This window comes from Mus caroli, unplaced genomic scaffold (genome assembly GCF_978045245.1).
Source record: "Mus caroli unplaced genomic scaffold, Mus_caroli_1 scaffold_3, whole genome shotgun sequence".
In the NCBI taxonomy this organism is placed as follows: Eukaryota; Metazoa; Chordata; class Mammalia; order Rodentia; family Muridae; genus Mus; species Mus caroli.
In genome coordinates this window covers 124,500,661-124,506,660 of record NW_028227258.1, presented here as the reverse complement: position 1 = coordinate 124,506,660, position 6,000 = coordinate 124,500,661, and the positions used below count along the sequence as shown (strand labels likewise).

The 6,000-nt window shown below is 46.8% G+C and overlaps 1 long non-coding RNA gene across 1 annotated transcript; it reads left to right on the top strand.

Annotated features, from left to right (window-relative positions):
* The first annotated feature begins 2,009 nt into the window (after window positions 1-2,009).
* LOC110291698 (uncharacterized) lies at window positions 2,010-3,132 on the top strand. The gene is made up of 3 exons (XR_002377598.1): window positions 2,010-2,064; window positions 2,440-2,549; window positions 2,692-3,132. It is a non-coding gene; the product is annotated as an uncharacterized LOC110291698 (long non-coding RNA).
* The last annotated feature ends 2,868 nt before the right edge of the window (window positions 3,133-6,000 follow it).

Below are 6,000 nucleotides of genomic sequence, written 5' to 3'. Positions count from 1 at the left end.
TGGTGTAAATGGTGAGGAGTCTAAGCATCCTTGTTCTGCAAAGATTTCTTTTTGCGGGGCTTTTAAATGGTAAGTTTAGCTTTAAGGGCACAAGAGAGTTGAGGAATCTATTTCGTTCTGGTTGGATTTTATTAGTTTTATTTAGTTTTTTATTTATTTTTAATTTTTAAATTTTATTTTGTTTTGTTTTTTTTTGAGACAGGGTTTCTCTGTGTAGCCCTGGCTGTTCTGGAACTCACTCTGTAGACCAGGCTGGCTTTGAACTCAGAAATCTGCCTGCCTCTGCCTCCTGAGTGCTGGAATTATAGGCGTGCGCCACCAGTGCCCGGCTAGTTTTACTTTTGAAAGTGGTACGTCTATCCCAGGTTGTCTGGTCCACGTGCATTTATCTGCTTGTGGATTTCCTTGCTTTTGTTTTAAGGGTGTAGGAACCAGGGTGTGGCCTCTTACTTAGTGACAGGGTAAGTGATTCGGGTTTTTTTTTTGTTTTTTGGGGTTTTTTTGTTTTTTAATTCTTCCACTTTTGCATCCTTTAAAATCATTTGTCTTGGTGCTACAGACCTGACTCAGTAGATAAAGAGCACTTTCTGCCCGTGACTCAAGTTTAGTTCCCAGCACCCACATCAAGTTGCTCACAATCACCTGTAATCCCATCTCTGGGGGCTCTACCATCTTCCTCGAACCTCTTTAGGCTCTGGCAAGCCCGTGGTGCACATAAGCCCATGTCGATGCACACACATACACTTACATTAAAAAGTAAATAAAAATTTTAAGATATTCTTAACTATAGAGTAAGATGATAGTATTATTTCTCAATTGTAGCTATGACAGATTAACAAGATCCAGTGGCTGGAAACAGCACACCTAAGAACCTGAAGGTTAGAAGTTCAAAATGAGGTTTGCCAGTTGAAGTTGAGGTGCCCTCAGGCTATGCTCCTGGAGGGAGGCTCTGAGGAGTATCAGTTTCTGGCCTTTCACAGCTTCCAGAAGCTGCCATGGATTGTGTGGGTTAACGGCACAGTCTTCAAAGCCAGGAGAAAGTTGGCTCGACACTTAAGGCACTCTGTGTTGACTCCTCTGTTCCCCAGGTCTATACCTAAGGATTGTCGCACCCACTCAGACAAACCCAGGCAGCTAGAAATCAACCTAAGGCCACCTGCACCCCTAACTTCTCCTAGCCATGTAAAAATACCACACTCAGAGGCTTAGGGGTAGATGTTTGGTTGACCCCAATTCTGTACCTCAGTGTTGTGCTTTTCTTCTTCTGCACTTGGGATCGAACCCAGGGCCTCACATGCAACCCAAGCAGCGTACCACTGAGCTATATAGCCTGCCCCATTTTGACTCTTTATTTTGAGGTAGGGTGTCACTAAGTTGTCTATGCAGGCCGTATCTCGACAAGCCAAGTTCCTGCAGTACTTCTGCCTCAGGCCCCCAGGGAACTAGGATTTCAGGCCCATACCACAAGCCCAGCAAAGATTGTTGGGGAAAGTTAGCACATCCACTCAGTATTTATTGAGTATTGATGCATCAGGTACAGCAGGAAGTCTGTGCTGAGTTGGATTCTTCATGCCACCCCCTTCATTCTTCAGGATGAATCTCAGACCCCCTTTCATCAGCCCAGCTCTGCTTCGAGATCCTCAAATTAGGCATTTCAAACTGCTCACATGATTTTCCTAGACTGTTGTCCCCTGCCCACGTCTTCATCAGGGAAGCTCTCCCTTCCTCCTGTTTGACTCTTTGACCCTGTACTGATTACAATCCCTGGGTCTCTCTTGGCCTTCGAACAATGCTGGCTCAGCACTTGACAGTGATTCAGACTGGGCCGTAGTCTCTCCACTAACCTAGTAAGATGGTGAAGTTTATCTATTCGGTGCCTGACCCAATGCCGGAAGCAAAAATCCATCCAGTAAGATTTGGTTCCATATAGAAACAGCCCCTGTGACAGAGAATCTTCATTGTCCCCTACCGGGATTTGGAATCACCATAGCAACATTCCTTAGGGTATACGAATGAGGATGTTCTCAGAGAGGGTTCACTGAGGTGGGAAGACCCACGTTGAATGTAGGTGGCACTGTCTGGGGTCCCCGGACTGAGCAAAAAGGAGAACGTGGGCTGGGCACCAGCATCACCGCTCTCAGCTTCTGATTGACGCCCTGCTGAGGCGGACTGGCTCCCTGCCCTGATGGACTGCTTCCGGCTAGGGTGGACTGCTGGAAGGGTTGGGGGGAATTGACTTCCTGCTGTGGTGGACTGACTTCTCCGGTGGTAGACTGTCCCCTCGGGCTGTGAGCCAAGACAAATCCTTTAGGCATGTGTCACAGCTATAGAAAAACACCGTTGACACTCTCCCCAAATCCTAAAGCGTTGTGTTCAGACTTCTCTGTGCTTTTCATTGCCTTGGGATTCTATCCTGATTTTCAACCATCTGTTCTGCAGACAGGGCCAGATCAATTGTCCAGATCACTGATAACTGTTCTCAGGTCGTCTGTGTCTCCTGGGAGGATCGCTGTTCCTACAGAACTCACCACGGAACTCGAACTTACCAGGTGCAAGTATTCCTTATGCTCTGGCCAAAACGAGCCCCATTTTAAACTCAGAAAATTGTTCTAAAATTTTAAATTCTAAGCTAAAAATGTTAACACTATCTTCATCGGCTGGTAGTTCTAACTTCCCATAATTCCCTTCTAGATCCAAACCACCTGTCTTCTCAATTCCCTACTCAGCTCCCAGATGCCCTCCTTCTCATTTCCTCTGGCACGTCAGGCCTCCATCACCTGGTGCACGGCTACTTCAGCAACCTCCAGCGCTCTTCCTTTTAATCCAGCCTGTGATCAGGAATTACGACATGCCCAGCCTGCACACTGCCTGAGACATGGCTATGAGCTGGCCACCCTCCCTGTGCCTAAGTGTCCATCTGACCTGGTGGCCATCTCTTCTGATGACCAGTTCCACCCAAGATGTCTGCTACAAACCTGTCAAGTTTGAGGGGTACAAGAAGCACCCCCCCCAACACACGCACACTTTGGTTCAACTAGCTGTGAATCCTGGAGTCCCCATGTTTCTGACAATGCTTTGATTTTTTTCATCAGCACAAAACTGAAGGGAGAGATATGCAGAATAAAGCCCTACCTGGGAAGATCTGAAGTGGAGAGCATGTGTGTCCTCAGTGGCAGGGTGTCCTCTGAGGACGTCCATGTGTGGCTGTCCCTTATGCTACCTATTCCGGAAGCTCTAGGTTTTAGTGTTCCGAGTTTCTGCCCAGGCTTCCAGTGTCATGATTGACAGCCATTTTCTTCTCTCTTTCTGCTCTCTGCCCCTTGGTGGTCCTGGTCTGGCCAGCCCCCTGCCTGATATTATAGGTGTCTTAGCCCTGCCCTTCATCTGTCAGATGAAGGATCATATGTCCATGTAAGCTCTCTGGTCACCACAGCATGGAGTGTGATCCCAAGGGCCTTAGAGAAACATGACACCTCATCAGTTGGGGGAATTCTGCAGCTGCTCTCCCAAGGTTATCACATCCCTGGCTCACACTCCCTTACTTTAGAATTAAAATGTCAGTTATTCAGTAGGAGCTCCAAGGTCTTCGTGAGAAGTAGCAGGACTTGATGCTCGGACACAGGAGACACCAACAAGCTCCTGTTTAACCAATTGTCGGCTGGCTGATGGAAGGAAGGATGCAAAACAAGTGAGAGAGGCTGGGGAGTCAGCCAAGGGATTGCCTGGTGCACACATGGCAGGATGTGGCCGAAGTGTGGGGATATGGAGACGGAAGAATCCCTGGGGCGTCCTGACCAGTCAGCCTAGGTGGATTGGTGAGTTCTAAGTTCAAAAACTAAGGTGGAGAGTAGCTGAGGAAAACAACAGACATCCACTTGTGCCCTCTGCGTGGGCCTGAGCATGTGCAAGAGTATATACACACAGCGACGGGTAAGGAATACTCTTCTAAGCTAAAAGGATGATACGCTTAAAAAAAAAAAAAAAGGTAAAATATAGGTCTCTTTACCTGTTGAGAATCCTACATTAAGCACTTCTTGTTCTGGATTCTATAGTTCACTTAAAATATAAAGAGGTGTTTGTTTTGCTTTGGAGAGACACCCTGTCTCACTCCACAGCCCAGGCTAGCCTCAAACTTGCGTCAATCCTTCTGCTTCCATCCACCTGAATGCCTGGATTATAGCCCTGCAGTTATTGCCTATGAAGGTAATATAGTCAATAGCAGGAGGCAATGTCATTATAAAACATTCAGATGGAGACTGATTCGTGGAAGGGGTATCACCCATGTGCTCAGGCTTCAAGGAGTACAAGTGTGGGTCACTTTAAACTTCTTCCCTCTGTGTCCTCAGTCACAGGAACAGGCTGGTGTAACACACTGTGGTTCTAGGCCTGCATATAGATCAGGGCCATCGCTATGGAAGCTGTAGGGAGGATGGGAAGGCGTGTCCCCCTTTATGTATCTTCAGATGTGCAAAAACCTAAGTGGAGGAACAGTCTCAGATCCTTCAATTGGGAAGAACCCAGGATATTAAGTTGACTCACACTGGGAGGTCTGTCACCCCGGGCAATGCAGAGGTACAAGCAGTTCATGGCTCCTGCCTTAAGGTGTTTGTGTTGGTCTTCAAGCAAATATTTGTTTCCATATAATTAATAGGTTAAGGAAAGGAATCATACTTTTAAACAAAAATTGAAGAGACTTCCTTACAATAAAGTCCCAGCGAGATCATCACTGATAGAGAATTCAGAGAGTTGAGGATTCCCACCCCCATTCTCCCAAGCAGCACCGCAGGAAGCCAGCCTTGTGGATGGACAACAGTGTAGGCCACAGGGCACCAGTCCCTCACCTCCACTGCCACCTCGGCCCAAGTGTGTCCTCCCGAGAAGCACAAACTTGATTCCAGGATGTCAAAATGGGGACGGATTTGTGCAAATGATTGCCACTACTTTATAATTAAACATCTAGGGACTTGTATATGTGAAATCAGTATCTATGTACAGAACAGGGGTTTAATTACATCCTGGATTAAAAGAAATTTTGACCCAAGATTGAAAACAGATGTTCAGTTACTTCACGTCCCAATGGTCGCTTTGTGAGCCGGTGGCGTTGCAGTCTCTGCCTGCGAGACGTCTTCTCCACCACATTGTTTTGCCAAATACTCATTAGAGGAGAAATACAAAGGGCCCCACTGTGGGTTTTTTGAATCTAGCAATCAATGGGATTAGCAATGTTTGATTGGAAATGTTTCTTGGCCTTTTATTCCTGTGATGTGCCTGGGCTCTGAGCGGAAACAGCCGGATGTAAATCACCCAGTAAAGTCTAGTTCTTCCTGTTTTTGAAAGTCCAGAACCCAGATCTGGGGCTGTGCTTTCCCTCATTTCTGCCTCTCTGCTTTCACTTTATTAACCAGTTTATTATTGTTTTGAATTCTATTTTTTACTTGTTTGCTCACACATGAGCAGACAGTGTGTGAGCTGAAGTGTTTTGGGCTTCTCCTTTATCTCAGGCGTGAGCGTGAGACAGCCACACTAAAAGCAAGGCACAAAGGTGCGCTTGAGTAGACAAACAATCTTGTTTTGAGCTTGTGAGATTGAGTTCCACAGAGGACAAGTAAGTACTTTGGCTTGCCGAGCTTCGAACTTCCTCAGAGAGCTGGCGAAGAGTCTGTGATGGACCCTCATGTCACCTTGCCACAACCTGGAAGCAGAGTCTTAGGTTGGCTTGTGGGTGTCCCTGTGAGGGATGATTTTTTAAAAAATAGAGTTTCATTGTGTAGCCCTTGCTGGCCTGGAACTCACTGGAGATCTGCCTGCCAGTGCATCTGAGTGCTGGAATTAAAGATGTGCACCGCCATGCCCTAAGCCTGGGACTCCACGCCCAAAGCCTGGATTTTTTCTTTTTAATTGAGGTAGAAAGACCCACTTTGAATGTGGGCAGCATCATGTCTTTAGGGAATGAGGTCTCCAGAATGAGGGTAAAGATGGAGCCCAAGAGAAGCACGGGTG